This window comes from Grampus griseus, assembly GCF_964374135.1.
Source record: "Grampus griseus genome assembly, chromosome: 9".
Lineage (NCBI taxonomy): Eukaryota > Metazoa > Chordata > Mammalia > Artiodactyla > Delphinidae > Grampus > Grampus griseus.
This window is the reverse complement of record NC_139003.1, coordinates 50,876,103-50,901,401: the sequence shown is the minus strand read 5'-3', so window position 1 is coordinate 50,901,401 and position 25,299 is coordinate 50,876,103. Positions and strand designations below refer to the sequence as shown.

The following is a 25,299-nucleotide window of genomic DNA, read 5'->3' as shown; positions in this document are numbered from 1 at the left end:
GCTCTTCTACAACTATTGTGAAAATAATAGTAGTCATAATACTCTCTAATACTCTAATACATAATACTCTCTTCTCTGAGCAAGCAACTGTATCAGGCATTTCATAGGTTTAATTCATAATCCTTAAAACATCCTGCAAGTTAGGCCTATTACACCCATTTTGCAGAAGAGGAAAGGAGAGTTCTCATCTACTGAATACCTTACCCAAGGTTACCCAGCTCATAAGTAGTGAATTCAGAAATATAACATAGAGCTTTCTGTTTCTAAACTCTTCTTTTGTACCATATTATCTGCATTATATAAATAGCATAATGACTTAATTTGAAATATGTAAATGGAAATATTTGATTGGGCAATTGGTGTAGGTTGCAATGATACACTTCAATATATTTTAAGTAAGTATTCAAGTTGTGAGAATTATATATTGACTTAGAATGAGATAAATTATAATCATCACTTCTTAGTTTTAAAAAAATTGAAATGAGTTAATCTGATAAGTGTTAAGTACACACAATTAATCAGTATCTTCATAATTATTTACCTAACTGTACCATATAAGCATATATTGATTGTATTGTGCCTTAACATTTAATAGATGCATAACTTCTCCCACAAACAGATTATGTATGTCAGAACTCTCAATAGAAACCCAACTCAAAAAGTGTCTTATGGATTTATGTAACCAGAAACACCCAGAAGTAAGGCTGACCTCAGGCATGACTAAATCTTCCTTTTCTGAGTTTCTCCAAGTGTTGATTTGAGGAAAGAAAAAAAATTATCTTTCTCTTTGCTGTAATCTATATTTTTTTAAATCCAAAATTTTCTTGATTTAGGTAATATGCCTACTTCTTGGACCAATCACTGAGAGGATGAAGTCCTCTGATTGGCCAGGCTTGGGTCACATGGCCACTCCTATGATTTGAGAGTGTGGGAAGCGTACCATGATTAGCAGCCCCACCAGAATCCAGTGCAATGAGTAGTGAGGGAGACATTTTCCCAAAGGAAGAGAGAGGAAGGAATACTGGTTAGATAAAAATAATAGGCATCCATCATCAATTGTAAGCTCTTCTAAATCAACCAAGTCTCTTTCACCTAGTTGTATTCCCTCATAGCAACATGCAAAGTGGTTATCCATGTAGATAGAAGACATTCATACAATGTAAATACAGACAGACAAAATACACATGCAAATTATTGAATAGATTCAGAGTCAGCCATGAACCTCTGCCAAAACAATTGCATTAGCATATATGACTTGATTATGTTTTCTCCCTAAGGTAAAGAAACATATGGTGTATGAATCAAAGCCTTTCCTGTGTCACCTGGTGGGTTCTCTGAAAGGTGGACTCTGAGACAGTTCAGTGTGTTCAGTACAGTAGGTATACTTGGATGAACACCTGTGAAAGGAAGGCAAGTAAGATTTGGCAGAGGGAGAAATCAATGTGGGACACAGGCCTGAATAACAGCCTCAGCTGTCCCCACGGTGGACTCTGGAGCTAAAATGGCCTCTCCGACTTGCTACCTGGGCTGAAGTGGCTGGGCCTTTACATGTCCCTGCTCCATCTGTCATTTAATGTGGACCAACCTGTGAAGGGTTTGGGGCACATCTTTGGGCATGTGGGTTTTCTGCAGCTGACGTGATCCCCAAAGGACTGACAGCTGGAGTTCTTCTGACAGCTCTCCTGCAGCTGGGGCAACAAGTCTTTCCTTAAAAGCAGATTTAGGGAGTGCATCTCTACAGCCATCATGTTTTCTAAGGAAATTGAAGTTAACTGACAATGAGGGAAAAAAACTAGAGTAATAATTTTTGCAATGCTCTACTGTAGATAATTTATATAAGTTGTCTTTTAAAAGTATTTCATTGACTCTTAATGTTATTCTTTCCTGGTAGGGAAGTGGATTTACACATAGTGAAGCTGAACTGATGCTCTCTATTCCTTTTTCACTTAGTAAGTCCCCGTGCTACAAAACTACGTCACTGCAATGTGCTGACAGCTAAATAATGACCGTGTGCTACTAAATGAGTAAAAGAAACTCTTTTCTTACTCTTTTAAAATGTATTTTTTATTTACTATTTTGTTTATCACTTTTTTATTTCTTGAAAGACAAGTTCAGAAAAAATGTGCACTTTTCTATAATATAGTTCTACTGTAACAAAAACTACAAACATAGCTTTTCCACAAATCCTACATTGTTAAAATATGCAGTAAGTTTGAAAATCATGGTGATGAGTCTGAGTTAAATAACATGTTATGGAGAACCCTTAATTGTGGTGACTTGCACTATAATTCATTCCGGTTGAATTGACCTGGGAGTTACAAAGCACTCTGTGGATGAAGTGTGGGAATGAGCAGGAGCTTTGCACTTGAACTGACTTGAACACTTCATAGTTCCGGAGCCTTGGGCAGGTTAATTTAACCCCTCTTCACTTGTTTCCTCATTTGTAAAGTGGCTATGAAAATAATGACTCAAATAGGATTTAAAGGACATAAAACACTGCCACATAGGCATGAGCGCAATAGATAATTGTTATTATTCATTATTATTACCAAAGCAGGATTTTTAAAAGACCTGGTCTTTCATATTTATAAACAGCTGATATTTTAAAGAGGAATGAAGTCCCTTTGCTCCGTACCATGAAGATGGCATCACTTTAGAATGGACCGTCAAGTTCTTGGATTTTTTTTTTTTAACAGAACAGTTTGCCCTGACTATCCCCGACACACACACACACACACACACACACACACACACACACACACACACACACACACACACACACACACACACCCTACTTCATCTTTATTCCCAGTCCCCTGATCATGTTTCATTCATTTGTGTAACAAAAGTGTCTTAAGGGCCTACTATGCACTCTCTCTTCACTTGGTTTTGCCCTCAAGTCTGCCCTCCAGTATTCTGGAGGAGCATCAGACTCAGAGAGTTTTACCCCTTGCTTCTGTGCTTAATGGCTATTCAGACACTCTTTTTTACTATAATGCCATAAGACTCCTCATAAAGACCTCTGCCCTCCAGGACTTCATGCCTCTCTGCCTATCCAATGAACCTAGATACCATATTGACACCATATATATTCACAATCTTTAAATTTTTTTCTGTTTTCATATATTTTATTTATTTTTTACATCTTTATTGGAGTATAATTGCTTTACAATGGTGTGTTAGTTTCTGCTTTGTAACAAAGTGAATCAGTTATACACATACGTATGTTCCCATCTCTCTTCCCTCTTGCGTCTCCCTCCCTCCCACCCTCCCTATCCCACCCCTCCAGGCAGTCACAAAGCACCTAGCTGATCTTCCTGTGCTATGCGGCTGCTTCCCACTAGCTATCTGTTTTACATTTGGTAGTGTATATATGTCCATGCCTCTCTCGCGCTTTGTCCCAGCTTACCCTTCCCCCTCCCCATTGTTTTCATATATTTTAAAATCTACTTTTGACGCCTGAGTAGAACTATTATTTTTTTTAGCTCGTATATAAATAGGAGAGCTGGAATTTGGAAGGCAGTTTGAAATGAGACTCCCAAAGGGTTAATTAGATATAGCAGCTGGCTGCTGTCTGTTAAACTCAAGTAGCTCAATTAGGGTCCCTGCCTGAAATCTGATTGCCCTTGGAAGAGCTTCTCAGCTGTAGCTTGTATATTCAAGAGCAAGAGTTCACTTCTAATTAGCAACATTTTTTTCCACTTAATTATCTTTAATTTTAGAAGTCCACCAACTAACAACTTTATCTGTTTCAATAAATGAGCCCCCACTATGAGTAGTATTTTGCCAAGCATTCCTGTACACAGCACCCTGGATTCATATCTGCAAGTAAGTAGGAGATGGGGCTGGCAGTTGTGGTGAAAAGAGTGTTAAGATAAATATTCAAAAACAAATGATGCTATTGTGAAGCAGAATAGATAAAGGACTGTAAGAGATAAAATGTTACCGGAATTCAAATGAAAACAGTTGCCTCTGTTTAAGGTGGAGCAGATAAATTGTAGTGGAAAAGGAGGATGTGAGATGGGCATAAAAGCTTGGATTTGGGCCAGCAGAGATAGGAAAGGCATTCCTGCCAAAACAGAGGGGGTGGAAATGTAAAGGTACAAGATATGACTGATGTGTAATATCCCCACATGGGGGCAGGGGAGTCTTGAAAATTGTTGTGCATGACCTTGTGAATAGAGTCCCATAGGCAGTGAGGAGGCAGGGATGATATGACTGACATCTGGCATTCAGATGCACATGGGACTGGGCAAGGAGACTTTCTGTAGGGCCAGAGGAAATGCACAAGAGAACCCACTCCTATGAATGACATTGAAAAGGCAAATTTCAAGGGACCTGGGTGCAGGCTGTATCTGCTAGGGAGAGGGTAAAAGAGGCACAAGGGAAACCTGCAGGAGGGATAGAGCAGGGGGGTAGAAGTAATACATTTTATTTTAGACGTTAATTTGAGCTGTGAATGGGTTATCCAGATGGAGATATTCAACAGGAAGTTGAAAACATGCCTCAGGGGAGAGTAGAACTGTAGATACAGATGTGGAAGCACTGAAGATAGAACCCTAAGGGTCCATGAGATTCTTGAGAGAAACAGTGGTCTCTTCTCTGTCTACACTTTCTCCCTCAAAAATCTCTTCCATTCTTAAGTGGAACATTTTCATTTAGGAAGTAGGAGAAGATGACACAAGTTAAGAGGGCAGAGAAGGAATAAACAGAGAAGTAGAAGGCGGTCCTGGGTCGTAAAGTGTCAGGGAAATAGAAGGAAAGGAGAGGTTTAAAAGGTGGAGAGGCTAACCTTCTCAGACGCTGCAGAGAAGTTGGATTGCTTGAACACTAAGCAAAGACGCACCCCACCACGATTCCATCATGACTGGTTAAGACTCCTGACATAGCATTTATCATGTGATAATTTAATTGTTTATTATTCTCCACCATTAGGTAAGAGTAATTTGGTATTGTTAATTATTTTATTACCAGCATTTACCACTGATAAATGAGTGAATGAATGAACAAACACAGGAATGAAAATGTCAGTTGTGGCAGCAGTAAAGCGTAGTTTCAGTTGAGAGGTGGGTGTGGAAGCCACATTCCAATGTCTAAAGTAAATGAATGGTGGAAAGGACAGGGAGATCAATCAAGATATACAGGCTGTTTTTAATTTTTGTAAGAAACAACAACAAGAAAAAAACCCCAAACATGCAAATTCTTACAACTGTTGGCTTTAATTGTGGTGACTGAAAAAAAATGAACTGCCCTTGTGTCAGGGAATGTTCTTTCTGGTGGGTAGGAGAAAGTGCTGCTAAGAATAACATTTCTGTTTATTTTGAGATTGTCTGTTAACCTAGTGGGACTTCAGAGAGATTTAGATTACAAGTAAGCCTCTGACAGATATCTATGAAAGCTAGATTAAAACAATAATACACAATCAACTGTGGTCCAAGGGCTTGTCAACCAGTGCCAGTTGGAATGCTCAGATAATTGGAAACAGTGCTCTTTAGGCAGCCAGGTGAGACTAATCTGGGGAAGCTTTAGGAAGGAGATAAATTTAAGTTGTTTTGAAAGGGGACTATCCTAGTCAATTGGCAAAGAGTCTTATAACACAGGATTAGGTATTTTAATTTGATTACTTGAGGTAATTTGGAGCCACCCCAATATTCTGAGAAGACTTGGTATAAAATATTGTTTTGAAGATGACTCATTTCAGTAGTTTTTAACTCTGGCTGTATATTAGAATTACCTGGAGAGCTTTGAAAAATCCTGGTGCCTAGCCTATGGGGCAGAACGGTGAAACCTAGAGTTGGGACCTGGATGTCAGTGTTTTTTTTAATGTTTTCTATTTTTTTTGTTTTGTTTGTTTAAATTCTCTGGATGATTCCAATAAACAGCCCAAAGTGAGAAGTACTGCTCTAAGTGTAGAGAAAACTGCAAGCAAGCAAGAGAGAGACTAGAATTAGAAAGGTTAGCAAGGAGGCTGGAAATTGGTATCTGACCTAGCTTTGTGAACGGAGATAAAAGGGGTGAAGCTAAATAAAGTATTCTGGAGGAAAGCTTGGTTGGACTTTGTGGTGTATGTCAGTTGCAATTTTTCATAAAGCTATATTCCAGGAACATCGCCGATCTTATTATGATGGATTAGTTGAAAAACAAACAGGTAGGACCTGCTAAGATTTGGGGCTTTTATTATTAGCAAAATTCTCAATTTCTGAAATGCCAAAGCAACTCAGAAGAGAGAGAGAGAAAAAAAAATCGTATTGAAAGGATAGAAGATTTTGTTTATATTTGAAGGCAGAAATAAAGCCAATGATAGATGCTCTGGAATTAAGAATCAAAATTCAGACTTTAAATTGAGTTACAGTTAGTAGAGAAATTGGTCTGTGGCAAAATTATGATCCTTTTAGAGTAACCTTGAAGAAAATGAAAAGCCAAACCATTAAGGACACTAAAAGAAGGATTCCCCATCGTTTTCAATCATAACATTCCACTTTCTTGGAACAAAGAATTTGTAAGAGGTATGGGAAATGGATGGGTAGTGTCTCAGAAATGATGACCTCTCAGAAAGGTGGGCTGGCAAGCAATGATGAGAATTCCAAAGTTCATATTAGATCCCTTTAAATTTATTCTGACATGTCCCACCTTTAAAGTTTAGAGGAAGGGCAGAATGTCATAAAGTGGCACTATTGTTTATAAAAGGTAGTGTTTTATAATATATTGTATTTGATAAAATATAGGCACTGAAAGAGAAACTTCACTGCCAAGAGCATCCTGAAAACAAGCAATTGAAGGCAGGTGTGGAGCAAAACCATTTTTTTCTGGCTCTGAGGATGAGTCTGAGTCTTACAAGCATGGTAAGTCTCCATGTAATAGCTGTCATTAATTAAAGAACAGACTTGGAACTGTAAATGAAAGGTAATTGTTCCTATATTCCTGCTCCCAAATGCTGGGTCCCTGGTACATACAGGGATAAGGGAGTTGGCTAGGACTGGTCCCAGCTGTAAGTCAGGGAGGACTACGTGTTGTGATTTGAGGGGCAGAGACTCCCCTATCTCTCCCTCCCCAAAGCTTCCTCAGTAAACTTCATCCTATTTTCAGGGACTGGGGGTGGAGTAGAAGGTTAGTACCTTGCTTCCAGAAGACCCTCGAGAAAATAAAAGTGTACTGTGAGGGATCAGGAACACACCAGAAATGACACTCATCCCCTCTCCTTCAGAGGAGCTCAGGGCATTCCCTGGGTAGGAGGGGGTGTCCTGAGGTTGACTGTCAGAAGGAAGAAGAGAATCGAAGTTGGCAGGTCTGGGTAGGGTGCAGCAGGGATGAGCCATCGGGTCTCCCGTGGGAAGCTAATGGGTCTGGGAAGCAAGGAGGAGGAAAAGGAAGACCTGAAAGTTTTGCTGATTCTCTGAGAGGAGAAACCTCATTCTTCCCTTCTGCATCCGCCTTGCCTCACTCTTGGGCATGGGGCACTCGCTACTTCATTTCATCCAGCTGGCCTGACTACAAGGTGGGGTGGGGCTCAACATGTGTCCACAGTTACTGTTTCCCTTAGTACATTCAGGTGTCCTTAAATGCTTCCAATTTCCCTTCCTCAGGTTTGCTGTTCCAGGAAAGAAGGTTCTAAATTAATAGGCTACAAACTCCCCCTGCATGTTGGTTTGCAAAATTAATGATCCTAACGGAAAAGTAAATTAATCTTTGATGCTTGGTTGAGGCTAAGAGAAAAATCACTGTTTTGGGGGCTGGGCCTTCTTAATACACCTCACCCAAAGTATTCTCTCCCTCCCTTCTGTGCTAACCACACTCACAGAGATTGGGTGGCCAGGGGCTGGGGGGGCCAGGGGGGCTGTGGGGGGGACGGACACAGTACAGCTTGAAACTCCGTCTCTGAATCCAAAGGGCCATGTTGCAAACATTTATCAAATGCCTGGTTTATGCAGAACAGTGCAACTGTGCCCAAGAGAAGCCAGGAAAGGCTGCATAGAGGAAGCCACCTGACGTGATGTTCCTCCCATGTCAAGTTTTACTTGCACTTTCTACATTCACGGTTTGAAAAGACTGCAGTATACATTTTGTAAAATGTAAAGAACATGTTCATAGTTTCTTCAGTTTTCGGAAGGACAGCTTTGCTAAGAGCCCCCATCACAGGTCTGAGGGGTCACAGATCTCTTGGGATTAGGTAGATGTTAAGGGAATCAGAAGTTCTCTGATTGTCTTGCTGTGTTCTAGCCAGAGCCTCTGCTGCACTGCATTGCTCAGTTTCTTTCAACTGAAAAATTAAATCTGCGCTCCTGTCAAAACGTATCATCTGTACACCTGGTCACTCATCCCAGGTCACCAAGCTCTCGGCAGAGTCGAGGTGGAAAGGATGGCAGTCCCCACTTCCGAAGTGTGGGAAGGCCAGATGTTTGGGAGGATCTGAACAACTGGTGTCCTGGGAGTGTCCAGCAAAGCCGGCCCCGGGAGTTCCACGGGAGACCCAGGGCTATGAAAAGAGCTAGTGTCCATCCATTTCCTAGCGTGTGAATCAGCCAGGTTGGGCCTTCGGGAGAAAATTCGTGAAGGACATCGTCAGAGCTATAGAACCTGCCAAATACACGTCAGAACCAGGGGTGTGAGTGTGAAGGGGGAGGGGGGAGATTTTCAGAGGCTTCTTTTCGAGGTCTATTTATCCTTTGTGCCCCACGACTAGTGGGCTCTTAGAACGTAACTCTTGGTAAGGGCCGGGAGGAGCCTCTTTCGAAAACGCCCAGGGGGGAGTATCTTGCTCATCAATAAATGCTGAATGACAACGGCAATTTCGGTCTGGAAGACCCGGCGCGGATTGGGTCTGGTGACCCTCTCGCGGGCGCGGCTCGGGGCCAGGACCGGGGAGACCCAGTAGAGGCGGCGGGGCGCGGGCGGCGAATCTGGCCGGGACGCCGCCGTCTGCGGGCGCTCGGAGGGGGCTCCACCTGGTCGCCGCGCCGCGGCCGGAGGGGCGGGGCCCGGCTTCCCCGAGGCGGCGGCGCCTCCTCGCTCCCGAGCGCGCACTCCCCGGCGTCCGGCGCACGCGCGAGGCCGGGAGAGAGCGCGCCGCGGCGGCGGCGGCGGCGGCGGCAGCGGGAGGGGGAGGAGGAGGAGGCGGAGGCGTTGGCGGAGGCGGAGGAGAAGGGCGGCTGAGGGGAGGCTGGCCGCGCGCGCGGTGGTGGCGGCGGCGCCGGCGACTTGAGCCGGGCGGAGTGGAGAGCGACAGAGGGGGCGGAGAGAGAGGGAGGCGGAGGGGAGTGAGAGCCGCATTTCCAGTTCCCAACTACGAGTCCGGAGTTTGTAGATGGGGCTGCTCGGCGGCGTCTGCGGCTGAGGAAGAGCAGCGGCGGCGGGAGGAGGGGAGCGACGGCGGCGCGGAGGAAGCCGAGGTGCGAGCCGGTGAGTTGCCGGGGCCCCCACGTCTCTCGGGTAACGGTCTAGCCGCGCGCCGAGCTGGCCGGGGGGCGCCCTGTTGCTTGCGGCTTCGCGCCACGCGGGGACCCCGGCCCGCCCCGCCTCCTCGGCACCTGGGCTCGGGCGGGCGGCGGGGGCTGTTCGGCTCGTCTCGCGCGGGAGGGGCGCGCTCTGCGGGGCCCCAGGTTCCCGGGCTGCGGGCGTGCGGGCTGGCCGGCCGAGCGCGGCAACGTGTCTGGCCCATGCTGCCGGCTGCCGCGCCCCGCTCTCCGCCCGCGCTCCCCGGCGCGGCCCGGGCGGGGGCAGGGCTGGGGCTGGGGGCGCGGGGCCCCCTCTGAGAGCCGGGCGCGGGCGCCTGCACCCTCTGCGGCGAGAGTGGCGTTAAAGCATGAATGGAGAGCCGCGCCGGGGACGGCGGTTGCCGTGACTGACACCTTCGGAGTCGGTGCCCAGTGGGGGCGACTCCGCCGGCCTCTGGCTGCCTCTCGAGCTCCGAGTTCTTGGGGGAGGAGGCTTTCGGCGAGTTCTGCTGCCACTTCCGAGGCACGAGACTCCAGTTGTTTGGCCAGAGTGGTTTTGGGCCGAGCACACGCTGCTCCGGAGGCGTTTGCGGCTGAGGCAGTGCTTTCCGATTCTGAGTACGTTGGTCTGGAACCAGAAAGGTGCTGGCTTTTTTTGTTTGTGGCTTTTTGGGTTTTTTTTTTTTTTTTTTTGGCTTTTTTGGCGGGGTGGAGGGCCAGGAGCGAGTCGATGGAGGGATCTGACGGTCGGCGTGATGACAGGATGTGGATTGGTTGGTGGGTGTTTTGGCAGAAGGACTTTTTAACACTTTCTTGGGAGTTTAGTCTCAATCTCCCCAGTTCCTTGGATTACGGCTCGAGATTACATCCATTCAACTTCCATCCGTTGGGGCACGTAAAAGGGGGGTGGGGGCAGGCAAGGAAGGTAATTGAAGGCTGATGGGGAAGCTCAGAAAATTCTCCGCATTACTTATAAACAGCTGGTTAAGGTCAAGCTAATCACGTTTTACTCTTTTTCCATGCCTTTGGGGATGGTTGGAATTTTACTTTGTGCTTCCTGTCTTGGTCTTCTTGTTATATGGCTCGGAACAGTGGAGGTGCGTTAAAATCGCTCTTCAATGGGAGTATGGTTTAGCAGCCATTCCTTCCAGTGAAATCTTTCAGATGGTCGTTGGGAAACTTCCGTATGCCGAATATTTTAGGAGAGGTAACACGCTGTTAACCAATGCGGAGATAGTTGCAGTACGCAGGTGTAACAACAGACCTCACGGTATTATTGTATCAGGCCTGATTATAGTCATGTCTTCTGAGGCCTGATTACAGTAAACAAAGAACTTTTGTGGATTGTGTCATTTTTGAGGTCATCTGTATCTGAAATCTATCATGTATTTAAATTCATGTTTAAATAGACGTTTGCACAATGTATTACTCTTTAAGGTCTATGCTGCTTTTAGTTTAGACTAGGGTTACATAATATACAAGTGGCAACATTTTTAATAGCTCTGTTTTTGTCCTATAGAGATTGCACACTCAATATCTTTATGCAAAAAAAAAAAAAAACGATTCCGGGATGTCTGTGTGTGTCATTTTCTAATTGATGCCACTCAGTTGCTTTTCCACTTGGAATTTCAAAATGAATTTTTTCTTTTTTTACATTCTAAATTATATGAACACTAGAAAAATTAGGGGCTTAAGCAAGTCTGGTAGCTCTATATAAGACAGCGTCATTTTTTGTTGTTCTGTAGGCCAACTGTTGGATTTTTTTTTTAAACGAATCATATTTTTCTTAAACATTCATGGGAGCAGTTTGCATTTTTCCTGAGTCTCATTTAAGGCTGAAATTGTTCCAGAAGACTACACAGCCTGCTCTCTTCCTCCTCCCCCCACCCCTCCTTTTTAGCTTGGGATAACCAAGAAAATCATAATTGTGAGACTCCATGTATGTTATCTATATTCTGCTTTTAAAACTGAAGTTGTTTGAGCATTTACCATCCCTTTATATACTTTACCATTTAATAATAGATGGTGAGCAGAAGACAACTGAGATTTTAATTAAATGCCCTTCACTTTTTTGACATCCAAGCTTTGTTAAAAGTAACATCAGAAAATTATTGCAAGTTACAAATAATACAGGGTTAGTGCCGGTCAAAGGCTACCTAATTATAAAAACACCAAGAAAATAAATATTAAAAGAGGCAAGAGGAGCCATTTGTACTTTTTATGTCACTCGCTGTATTATAAATTACCTAGTCCTAGGTGGTTTTTTAAAAAGAGTGTCTTGCAAATTAGACATTAGGTTTTTAGCACTGGTTATAATTTTCTTTAACAAGGTGGTTCATTTGGTAAGTGACTAAATTTGTATCAGAACATCACTTCAGGTAGACGTAGTTAACTTGCAAGGGATGTGCTCGTATTTATTTCTGGAGGATTGAACGCCTGCCCATTAGATAAAACAAATACTGGGCTGGGCTGAGGATATCATTAAATTATTCCTAAAAAATTATACTGAGAAAAAAGAACCTATAGATTCTTTCCTTCCAAAAATAGTGTTCACATTTATGATACCATAAGAGCAGAAAAGCATACGAGGTCTCTTCACTGATATGGTGCTAGTATTGAATTAAAGATTTGATTTCTTCATTGTAGTTACCGGATTCTGCATAGATTACTTTTGGTCAGTCTCACAGAAGCTGCGATCATTTCCCAACTCTTCCTGTTATTTGTATGTGAGACCACTGGGGGGAGACTTTACAATTTAGGTTGACCGTATCCCTCCCTCCCATACACCGCTACTAATAATCCCTGAGCACTTTGCCAAACTGCTGCAAATGCGTTGAGGAGGATGCCCTCAGAATCAAGTCTTGATCAAGGTGTCTAAATGACTTTTATTTCTTTAACTCACACCACACTCAAAAAGTACCTCTCTTTATAGATTGTGTTATTAACAGTCTACTTTTTGGTTACGTGGGCTAACTAAATACCTAACATAGTGAAAGATGAGATTCATGAATACGTTAGAGCTTTCAAAGATCTGACTTTACTGATATTAATCTTAGAAGCAGTGCAGGTTTAATTACTTGCTTTGCGTATATAGATATTAGTTGTCCGGAAAGATCTGGAGAGAACACCATCTTATGTGAGCTGTACTGTATCCAAACCTCTTAAAGCTGATTGTTCTCCTAATTTAAAAAGCTTTCAGAGGAAAGATATTGAAGCATCCTTTGTACCTAATTTTTATCACATAGGGGAAGTTCTTCCTTTATCTTAGTAATAGAGATAAGATCGAAACCCACAACTTTGTTGACTATTAAGCTGTAGCTATTCTCAAGAGGTACAATAAAGTCAAAGAAGTCTAGTTTCCAGTTTTCTCTTCTGACAATATTTAACTTCGTTAACGTCCAATTCAATAATAGTGAACTTAGCAAAGGATGTTATTTTTATAGTAGTTTAGAAAGGACTTAAGTTTTTAAGTTCTTCTTTAAGACCTTTGTGCAGCCTTGATCATAGTATATAGATTCATTCACAGTATAAGTAGTACAGAATTTGAAGTAGTTTCTACCATCTTTCCTAGTTTCTTCTTTTTTAAGATGGCTTTGCATTTTTTTCTTAAAACATTTCATAATCCTCCAGAAGAGATATTTTCTGCTTAGGAAATGCTCATTCCTAGCTAACCTCAACATTGTGTTTAATACTTGGGAAGTAATTTCTAAAGGTCTGTAAAGTTATCACTGATGCAAAGCAAAATGAGAATTAAAGACAATGTAGTGAGTTTTTCATAAAGCTGAAGTTATTTTCAAATCCTTTCCTCTACCTACTAGTTCCTATACATGGTCTGATTCCTACTTACTTTACCAACTTACGCTTTTTCCTCTTAGATCAATTACTCCATTACCACTTCTTTATCATTCCCCCTTGTTCACTATATTCCACCTACACTGCCCTTCTTTTTTTCCCTCAGAAATGTCATGGCTTGTTCCTGACTTAGGTCTGTTCCCTCTGCCTGGAATTCTCATCCTAAAGCATGACACAACTGGCTCCTCATCATTTCAGGTTTCAGTTCAATTACATTCTCAGATGAGCATTATTATCTAACCACCCTGTCAGAATGGCACCATCCTCATTTCCCTGTATCCCATTACTTAAATTTTTTTCTGCAAACTGTTTATCATATCTGAAATTGTATTTTTATTTTATTATCTGTATACTCTCACTATAATGCAAGGTCCATTATAACAGTGATTTTTTTCTCTTGTTTAACAGTATATGCCAAGAACTTAGACTTGTTCCTGGCACACAGCTGTCATTAAACATAAACCTTTTTTTAAAATTTGAGGTTCTATCCCTCCTGAGGCTTTGGTGTTAAAATGTTCCTTTATGAAATGATTTGAGTAGATGATAGTTGTAGTAAGTAGGCCACTTTTGGCTGTAAGTAATAGAAATCCATTCTAACTGGTATGAACAAAAAGTGAGATATACTGTAAAGATGCAGGAGTGCCTAAAGGAATCCAAGGGTTCGGACTCTGGGACTCCAGTGCCAGCTGGATACACTTCATCTCTTCTCTTTACTCTTCACTGTGCATTTGCTTCACGTCTTCTAATGCTGTAGAGGACCACTTCCTAGTCCTCGTAATAGATGGCCACCAGCAGCTCCTAAATGTTCCCTGCACCAGCCCAGACAACAGGAAACAGATTCATCCAGCACCCATCCCTCCCCTGTTCAGCAAACTATACCATGTTATTAGAACTTGCTTGTACTTGCCGTAATCATGTGAAATAGGATTGGGCAGTCAACCCAAATAGGTGCTGCAGTAATAATTCATTTTCACCCTTGACTACCCCCCCCAAAAGGCTGGTTTCCCCTCTTTTAAATTTTGCTGCTATATGTAGTTGGAAGATTTGAAAAGCACTGTCCTGGGTTTATATAAAAGAAATGTCCTTTTATGGAAGGAATTTACCATTTGGTTGAGGATAATATATACATGAAGGAAAGAAAGTGGCATGAACTGAGGAAAATATTTGCAACTTGTATAACAGACAAAAAGCTAACTTCCTTAATATATGAAGAGTACCTGCAAATTGATAAGAAAAAGACCAACCATAAAGTGGGCAAAGATCATGAACAGATAATTCACAGAAAAGGAAATTCAGATCGTTCTTAAACATATATATCAAGATATTCAACCTCACACACAATATAAATATCAAAAATTTAAACTCTGAGATACTATTTTCACCTATTAGATTGACAGATCAAAAAAGTTTGATAGTACATTTAAAAATTTTTTATTTTATGTCAGAGTATAGTTGATTAACAATGTTGTGTTAGTTTCAGGTGTACACAGATTCAGTTATACATATACATGTATCCCTTTTCAAATTCTTTTCCCATTTAGATTATTACAGAGTATTGAGCAGAGTTCCCTGTGCTATACAGTAGGTCCTTGGTTATCTGATAGTACTTTTTTTTTTTTTTTTTTTTTTTGCTGTACGCGGGCCTCTCACTGTTGTGGCCTCTCCCTTTGCGGAGCACAGGCTCCGGACACGCAGGCTCAGCGGCCATGGCTCACGGGCCCAGCCGCTCCGCTGCATGTGGAATCTTCCCGGACCGGGGCACGAACCCATGTCCCCTGCATCGGCAGGCGGACTCTCAACCACTGCGCCACCAGGGAAGCCCCTCTGATAGTACTTTTGAAGAGGAGAGAGACTAACAGATGTTCTCACGCATTGCTGGTGGAAGTATATACCAATAGAATTTGATGTGATTGAAATTTCTGAAGATTACTGAGGTAAAAAGAACTACCTGGGAATATGTATAAATTGGTGTAGCTTATGGGAGAGGAAAGAACTAACTTATTTACCTGAACACTAACTTGTGTTGCTTTATTTTTGGCTTTAATCATGAAATAAACCCAGGCTAAGGTAAAGCCAGCAAGATTCTAAAAAACAAGGGCTTCCCTGGATGCAGGGGACACGGATTTGTGCCCCGGTCCGGGAAGATCCCACATGCCGCGCAGCGGCTGGGCCCGTGAGCCATGGCCGCTGAGCCTGCGCATCCGGAGCCTCTGCTCCACAACCGGAGAGGCCATAACAGTGAGAGGCCCGTGTACCGCAAAAAAAAAAAAAAAAAAAAAGATTCCACACACACACACACCCCGCCCCCCAACACACACACAAAGGAGATTTTTTTTTAAGGATCATATTCAGTTCCCCTTCCCAGATCTCCTTTTCTTCTACTCTAGTACTGGTGAAGTTTGTGTCTAAATCACTGAGATTTCCATATACTTTGTATCTTTTCAGAGCCTTGTACTTTGTTAGCTACTTAGTAACACTTAAGTAAAGATTGAAGTGAACAGGGCTTAGCTTATTGGCTTTTTATAGCCACTTTATAATTTTATGCTTTTGGAAATCTTTTGTAAAAAATGATTTATAATTTCACTTAATATATGTACTTCAGATTTTATTACAATAAATGGTCATAGAACACTTTTATAAGTTTATTATATAATATATTAATGGAACTTTTACATGGTTACTTTGTTCTATGAAATATTGTTAGATCTTAGTTGGGTGGGAAAAATGTTGTGGAAAGATGGGGGAGGGCAGCTGAAATTCATGGACCTTTCTAGAAAAATTTGTGAGAAAGCGTGAGGAAGATGATTGAGCAGATCAGGGCCACATGCTTAGGAAAGGAAAAGTAAAGAGTGAGGGATTTATAGAAAGTCTGTGGTGGAACCCAGAGGGGCTACATCTTGGGAGAAGTTTTAACCTAGGAAAGTGCTGTTGATTTAGTTGATTGCATACTTTGAGGATACATTATATCCTTCATGAGACTTTAATTCTGTGGGTCTTTTGCCACGAATTGGCTCTGATACAGGGATTCTCTACCTGAGTGGGTATCAGAATCCTTTAGAGTTATCTCACACCAAAGGATTCTAACTTAGTAGGTCTGGAGTGGGGCCAGAGCATGTTTATATTTTTTAAACCCCCAAGAGCCAATATTTGTAAAATAATACATCCTATAAAATATTCTTTTTAACGACTGAATCAGTCAGCATAGCTTTTATGGTCCTTTACCATTTAGGTAACTAACCTCAGAAGGTCTGTCTCACCTTGGTCTCTACTTTAGCCAGATTGATAGCTCTACAAGCATCTAATTGATTTCAATTGCTTTGCTCACTTTCATGCTTTCCCCTTCTTTGCCCCCTTGTTTCTTCTCTGCTAATAAATGTTTAAGCTTGCCTCCCCCAAGAAGCTGTCTTTGGCTGGCCTCATCCACCATTTATCTTTTCAGTATAGGACAAATTATAACGTAACACTGACATAGCTGGTAGGTACACATTATATGAAGGGCTGATTCATGTGTTTTCACTCCTGAGTCTTGTGTATGTATTCCCCTGTTTTACTGTTTGAACATCCTTATTTTTTCCTCTTGCTACCAAGAGCTTGGAGCTTAGACAGAGTTGGCTTAGTATCGATAATGGCATCGACAATATATTTGAATCCTTACTATGTTTCAGGAGCTATGCTAAGTGTTCTCCACACATTATCTCATTTGCTTATCAACAGTTTTTTAAAAATCAAAAACCCTTTTCTGATTGAGTTAGTTTCCTGTGGCTGCTGTAACAAATTGCCACAAACTTGGTGGCTCAAAACAAAAGAAGTTTATTCTCTCACAGTTTTGGAGGCCAGACATCTGAAATCAGTATCATTGGGCCAAAACAGGGTGCTCCCTGCAAAAGCTCAAGAAAAGACTATGTCCCTTGCTTCTTCTACAGTTGCTGGTGGTGCCAGAATTCCTTGGCTTGTGGGTGCATCACTCCAGTCTTCAAGGGCAGAATTGCAAATCTCTCTCAGCTCTGTTCTTATCACATTTTCCTGTGTGGGAGAGAAGGAGAACTCTCTCCTTGCCTCTCTCTTATAAGGACACATATGAGGCCCCCCCTATTGTTCCAGGATAATCTCCCCATCACAGGATCCTTAATCACAGCTACAAAGATCCCTTTTGCAAATAATGTAACATTCACAGGTTCCAAGGACTAAGACATGGATATCTTTTGACTGGAACTCTGGGTCAACATTCTTATATAAACTTGTGTATTATCAGTGATCCTAACTTAGGAGCAAAAACTTAAAAGTTTGTGAAGGAATCTGAGTGTAGGATCCTTGTAGTGTTTTGTGACTCCTGGATTGTTTACAGCTGTCTTGCTTACACTTAATTATACAACAATTTGGATTTTTTGTTTTCTTGTTTTGTCACTTGCTTTCTTTGGGTTTTTCCAAAGCATTCAACTTGGTTTTCATATGAAGAATAATATAACTCTCATGGTCTTGTATCAAATACAACATATATATATATATATGATGTGTGTGTGCGCGCGCATGTGTATGTGTATAAAGAAATCCAATTTCGTACAGAAAAGAATGGCTCTCTAAGATATTGCAAGTTCATCTTCCAGTTGTAGCTCATTTAAATAGCTTCTCATCTGGTGATACGGTGAGAGCTATTGTCACAGTTACTTCCAGATTTTTGGAAGTTTTAGAAAATTTTAATACTATAATGACAGTTTATAAATTACTTTATTGCTGTTACCATCTTAATGCTTGAGTTACTTTTCATTAACTGTAACAAATATTATTTGGGGTTTTGCTTACTAGCAAAACATTTTCACTGTTTCTTATATAGTGAAATGATACAGTTTCTTGAAACTGGGTACTTTATTATTTTTTTACTCAGCAAGGCAAGATAGTTAGCGATATGGGTTGTAATTCCAGTTTTTCCAACTTCCAGCTCTTTTACTTTGTTCAGGACACAGAGCTCTGTGTGGTATAAACAATACGCTTGCTGGCAGAGATTCTGGTGTTACTACTAAACTCAATATACCTTATCTCTAAAATAGGGATTATAACATCTACTTTATAGGGTTGGTGTAAGATTTTAATTGGATAATATATGTAAAGTGTCTAGCACAGAGTCTGGTACAGTAAATATCAGTATCCTTTTCTTCTCTTACTGTTTGGTACAGTGTTACATGTACAGTGGATAATATTTGTTGAACAAATATGTCTTCAGTGCCTTTGCTTGATTCATACTTTCACTTTTTTCTTTCCAGTGTAAGAGCTATGTCTGTTAGTAAATATTTTTTAAAAGAACTTTGCTTTTAAAGTAGTCCAGTAAGTTATGTGCTGTTGACTAAAGTTAATAAGTCTTATTTTTATATGACATTTCAGTGTGTTTACAAAGGCAAGTTAAATATTGGGTGGAAAGATGACTATGTAACCTCAAAAATTCCTTCCAACGTAATCTAAAATTTTTATAAAATTCACACAATCCTGAGTTTTCCTCCTGCTTTCCCCCTAAAATCTAAAGAAGTAAGTAGTGTTTGAAAATGTAGCACTTTGTTTGGAATGAAGAAAATGACCATACTTATAATATGTTCATAATGGTCCATTTATCATATAATAGGAATTCTTTAGTATTTGGAATGAATGTTGCTGTCTTCAAGTGGATTTGTCTTTATTTTACCTTGAATATGTATTTTTATATACATACAATAAAATGTTTTACAGGAAGTTTCATTTTACATAAAACTATTTGCCTTTTTATTCATCTATTAAATATCCTGTCTGGGACTTTGGTATAAGAAACTTGGGTAGCTGAGTTAAAGAAATTTAATTCATTGAAGTTGCTTATTTTAGAAAGTAAATGATGGTCATGCGTAATTTTATATAAGTTGATTCAGATGGGTTTTTTTTTTGTTTGTTTGTTTTTGTTTTTTTGCGGTACGCAGGCCTTTCACTGCTGTGGCCTCTCCCGTTGCGGAGCACAGGCTCCAGACGCGCAGGCTCAGCGGCCATGGCTCACGGGCCTAGCCGCTCCGCGGCATGTGGGATCTTCCCGGACTGGGTCACGAACCCGTGTTCCCTGCATCGGCAGGCGGACTCTCAATCACTGCGTCACCAGGGAAGCCCTAAACCACGTTTTTAAGAAGGTTGGAACACTCTGGGAGGCACATGGGCAAAGCCATCACAGTATGTGCTTGCCATCCTTAGCACTGGGTTCTTGAGAAACCCAAGGTAGAGAAATTTTCCCTGAAGGAATTTAAACTGTTGTGGGGGAAATAGGATTAAGGAGTCTGAGATTGTGAATGAACCCTTAAAAACCTTATAAACTTTTAATGTCCTCCCAGTTAAAACATTAAATATATCAAACAAATTATCGATGACATTTTATGCAATTCCGTTTGGAGATCCCGGGTACTATACAACTAGTTTCCATTTACCACTACTTCCTTGAAAGAAATGTTTCAGGATTTCCAGTCTTGGGGTAGCGGGGGACAGGAAATGCTTCATAAATCCTAAGAAGCATTTTTTAGAAAATCTTATTCAGAGCCTTTCTTATTTTCACTTAAAGGTTACTAACTTCAACTTGTGTTTCTAACTGTTGTTTTAGAGATAGCATAACTTGGATATTTGAGGTAAAAGAATAAGCTTTTAGTAACCTTTATTTAACTCAGCTCGCTATAGCCAAGTGGGTATTTATAGTTCCTTTCGGTCCGTGGTAACTTCATGCCAGTTCATGTCAGAACGTGACATAGTGGGACACTGACTTGGCTCTGATTGTCCTTCCATTCTCATCTCTGTTCTCTCCTTCCCAACAGACTGTGATTCTAGATCAAAGGCTGGAAATTTGTTTTGTCTCTGTTTCTATCTCTTTTAGGAGTGCCCAGCAAATATCTTCTACTCTGCCATCTCTTTATTTCCCTTCCAAACCTGCAGTTCCCTCTCTTCCAAAATATCTCCAGAAACAACAGCTTAGAATTTGTTACACTCAAGTAGAAATCTTTACCAAAAGTAAATCTGTGTATATATGTATATACTGGAATTTCACATAATATGAAGGTTACTTTATATCGCTGTTTGAGGGAAGAAATGGTCTTTGTGTCCCCTCAGCCAAGCATTGTCCCATGATTTTAGGCAATGCTTGATATTTATTATTAAGCAAATTAGGAAACCTCAGAAATTAGCATATAAGTAGTGGTTTATCCTGTGCAGCAGACTGTAAGTTTTGAGATAGTTTAAGAAAAGAAATTCTTATCTGTAGGGAGGGACTTGCTGCTCATTTGATTGGATTAATTTTTGAGATATGTCCTAAGATGCTTTTAACTCTAAAACTTTGATTGTAAAAAAGCAAGAAGTGGGGGCTTCCCTGGTGGCGCAGTGGTTGAGAGTTCGCCTGCCAATGCAGGGCACACGGGTTTGTGCCCCGGTCCGGGAGGATCCCACATGCCGCGGAGCGGCTGGGCCCGTGATCCGCAACGGGAGAAGCCACAACAGTGAGAGGCCCGTGTACCAAAAAAAAAAAAAAAAGCAAGAAGGGGGCCATCAATTGATTAGGTATTGAATAGCCAAGAAAAAAAGAATATTGTTGGGTGAGGTAACATGAATGAAGGCATTTGGGGGGGAATGAGATAATGTGGTTGTAGGTATAGGAAGTAAAAAGATCAATGTAGTCAGGACAGAGTTTGTATTAGAGAGTAGAGGAGTTCAGTTGAATAGATGGAAGGCTAGATTTTTTTTTTTTTTTTTGCGGTATGCAGGCCTCTCACTGTTGTGGTGGTCTCTCCTGTTGCGGAGCACAGGCTCCGGACGCGCAGGTTCAGCGGCCATGGGTCACGGGCCCAGCCGCTCCGCGGCATGTGGGATCTTCCCAGACCTGGGCACGAACCCGCGTCCCCTGCATCGGCAGGCGGACTCTCAACCACAGCGCCACCAGGGAAGCGCCAGGCTAGATTTTTAAAAGAGAAATTTAAGCATTTCCAGATGGCAGAAAGCTCTCTTTTTCTAATACAGTATTGTCATTAAAATGATGTTTTAACGTGATCTGTGTGATAGTCTTATGCTGAGTGGATTACAGCAAAGAGGAGAATAGTAGTAGAAGACTTGGCAGTGGTAATTTAAAGGTGAAGCAACGAGAGCTTGGAAGACAGGTGGCAGAGAGAACGGGGAGTATAAGATGAATACAGGGAAATTGTGAATTCACTGTGGCTGATCAAATGGAATATAGAGGTATTTTTCAAGGTAGTTTTCAAAGGATTCCTAGGCAAAGGACAGTCCCTGGATTTTCAGGGTTTAGGGATCTTTTCCCAAGATAAGCCCTGTTCTTGTTTTAAAGGTTCATTTAGGTTCTTATTTTTAAGTAAGTTGTTACATTCCTTAGATTTAAACAGGCTGTTCTCAACTATATTTGACCCTTTTTATTATTATTAAAGGATAAAAAAGTTCTTTTGAGACCACTTACCTGGGTATTAACTAGTAAGTCAAATTATATTTGGACCAGCATGATATACTGTTAACTTTCAAAGGAAGGGTATTTACCATAATGATGATGGAGACGCTGTGTGCGTGTTGTCCTGGAGGGGAGGGACAGAGAAACTAAAAATTAGGAAAAAGGGAAACTTAGAAAAGCAAGACGCTGATAGTACTGATGAAGATGATAAGAATATTACACCAGGAATATTAAATTTTAAAAGCATTCAAATGCCTGAAAAACAATTAAAACAGTGTTAGAAGTTGTGGGGAAATATGAGAAGTATGTGATTTCAATTTTATTATCAGAAGGCATATATAAAGAATGGTCATGGGCCTTTCTCTCTGACATTTTCTTTTTTTTAATTTATCAAAAAACCATATAGTAAATACCTCTTGCAACCATGATGATACTTTCTCTAGAAAGCCAAATTATTATGAGACATTTACTGGGTGATCAAGAAAAGTGAGGTGATTTTGATGCTAGAAACGTCAAACTTTATTAGCTTGGTTTGCATTGTATTTCAGTGTATATTGTGTAATTGTGTATATTGTATTTCAGTGTGATCAAGGTATATTCTAAAATATACCACTGATTCTTTAAGGGGGGCAGTTTTGCTTCCCATGGGATATTTGGTAATATCTGAAGATTTTTGGTTGTCACAGTTTGGATAAAGGTGCTTATTAGCATCTAGTGCTTGGAGGCCAAGGATGCTACTAAACAATTCATAGGATGGTCCCCCATAACAAGGGACCAAAATGCCAGTAATGCCAAGATTGAGAAACCCTGGAATATGGAGTAGGCAAGTTCTTCCCGGGGAATTTTAGAGACCTGGTCAATTTATTATTTCCTTTTTTCTAGATTTGACCAGGTATTGCCTTCTGTTAACACACTTTCTTCCCACAGCTTACAATACACTTGATTGTCACTGTTTTCTTTATTGTGTTCTTATCCTACGGCTATATCTTGGATACTTTGATTAGACAAATATTTCCAAATACTTCGATCTGTCTTCTCTTAGGGTGACATTTTTCTGCTAGGACTATGTATCTTGTGTTTCCTTTTACTAATTTAATTCTTGAGGGATCACCCTATTTTCAAATTCTGAGGGCCTCGTGATGCGATTTCTTAAGTACTTTCTTTTGTAAGAAGGCTTTTTCATGTGCTTCAAGTCCCAGGTCTGGGTTGAGCTAGTTCTTAGAGTCCAGGTTTTTTTTTTTCTGATGATATTTGTATCCATTCTAATATTTTCGTGCAAGGTAATTTTTTTTCTGACAATATTTGAAACTGTTGTAATCTTCTATTATACAAGTTCATTTAAATGAAATGTTTAACTCCTAGAAAAACCATCTAGGAGTTATTTCTTTTAGAATAATTTTATCCCTGCTTATAGATAAAGATTACCCTACATAAAACAGTTGCATATGAAAAGGTATTTTAAAAGGTATTAGAATGGTTTCATAATGATAAGTGAAAAACATTAGGAACCGGTTTATTTTTTTCCTTAACATACCTCAATTTGATGTTCATCTAAACATATTGGCCATTACTGCACTTAAAATATAAGTGCAGTATGCCTGTGTGTACAGTTGACCGTTGAATAACATGGTGGGTGGTGGGGTGTAGGGGCTGATAGTCTGGATATTTATCATTGGTCCTCAGCACCTGTGGATTCAACCAACCATGGATCGTGTAGTACTGTAGTATTTACTATTGAAAAATATCCACGTGTAAGTGGACCCACACAGTTCAAACCCCCATTGCTCAAGGGTCAGCTGTACTAGCACTCTGTGTACAGGAAAGGAATAGGGAGGGAAAGCAAAAGTATAAAGAAATTATGTAGTAGTCAGGATGTGATGGATCCGTATTGTGTGTGTGTGTGTGTGTTGAAAATTTGTCATCTTTGAGAAGCGAAGTTCTGGAGTAAGTGCAGGGGGGTTTTTTTGTAGTAAATATTTTCTGTCTACTTGTAGTACACATCACTTATATCTTAATCTTCCATTTTCATCTGTGCAAATGTTTCATTAATTGACCTTCCGTCAGTCTAAAACTGATCTGCCTCACTGATAGATCACTTGTTAAAAAGAGGCTTTCATTGGCTTGTTAAGCGACATATTCTGGAACTGCACAACAGAACCATCCTACCCCACCACTTCAAATGTGCGTAGTTATTGTTTTGAGTCTTGACTCCTTCCTTGGGCTTCTTTCAGCCGTGGAGAGCACTGCAGTTGCAGCTGCTGCCTCACAAAAGAGGTTTCGGATCCTCACTGCATGAGCATACAACCAGCGTCAGTAAGTCTGTTTTAATTCAGGAGATACTTTGGCTAAGAAATATTTAAATGCTGGAAGGACTGCTCTTCTGAGTCTAGGAATTGTAGGGTAGTCTGATGCACTGCTTTTATCCTTGGTGTGCTGAGCAACCTAGTTTATCTAAAAGGAGAGATCTATGTTGACTGATGAGCAGGACAGCTGTCCCTCCCATTACTTGTTTATATAAATTTATTTTTAATTTTTTAAAAATATTAATGATAAAATAGTACAGAAGGATGAATGTACAATGAAAGTTTCAAATTTTCTGTTCCCAGTTTTACTTCATAGCGTTATTCGTTGATAATAGCTTCAGATTTAGTCATATCAGTAAAGTGTTTCTCAACAATTGCTCTTTGGCATCTTTGGCAGTACTGTGCTTTGTCTTGTGGGGTTGTGCTGAGCACCACTTAAAGTTTAGCGCCCCTGTTCTCTACCACAGCCATTGGAGCATCCAAGATGCCCTCACACATTTCCATGTGCTCCTGGGGAGGGGAGCGGTACTTACCCTGGGTGAGAGTTTTGTAAATTTTAAAATTATGCTGTGTGTCTTAGAAAACATGTGTCTATTTTTTCAACTTTACCCAGTAACTATTGACTCTACTATAAAAGAAGAATATTTGAGCAAACATGCACTTCTCAAGGGAGGCCCAGAAAAAAATCCACTTGGGAAGAACTGCGCTTACCTCTGATGGCTTAGATTACAACATTTATTCAATCTTACCTGCATTCCTTTATGATAGTATTACTCTTGTGTTTTCAATTACCTATCTCTTTTTTTTTTTTTCTCATGAGCTTTTTTTGTTATTTTCGAATTGTGAGCTCATGCTTGGCAGGGTTTTATTCAAGGGATTCTGTGCAGCCTGGTTAGGGGACACATTCCTCCAGGGAAGATTTGCTAAAGGTTTTCTTTGGCACCTGTGTAATTTCTCAGCTTGGGGTTTTCTGAACTAGGTAGGTATGTTGGAACCCTGAATCCTTGAGAGTAGGCTGTGGTTACAAATTCTCAGGTGGTATTTGCCCCCGAATACAGAGTTCAAGCTGAAAAAGGTTCATTTCCTCGTTGTCTTCCTTGGCCAACAGGGACAGCTTTGCTAGGCCACTCTTTTACCAGGTGGGGCTTAGTCCTGTAACATCCCTGATCTATATGGAGGGGTCTAATTGGCAGTTCTTCTTTTTGAACAGACCAAGGCCTAAACTGCTGCTTCTGAACTAGGTACTGAAATCTGCAAACACTCCATGCAGCCATGACTC

The 25,299-nt window shown here is 40.9% G+C and overlaps 1 protein-coding gene across 2 annotated transcripts in view; it reads left to right on the top strand.

Annotated features, from left to right (window-relative positions):
• Positions 1-9,163: 9,163 nt before the first annotated feature.
• The window catches only part of PALS2 (protein associated with LIN7 2, MAGUK p55 family member), a 108,902-nt gene continuing 92,766 nt past the window's right edge, over positions 9,164-25,299 (top strand). The window contains exon 1 of one of the 2 annotated variants that reach the window (XM_082661519.1): positions 9,164-9,396. The gene's annotated coding sequence lies outside the window, so the exon portion shown is untranslated. The remainder of the gene's footprint in view (positions 9,397-25,299) is intronic. The other variant, XM_082661518.1, reaches the window with a different exon arrangement.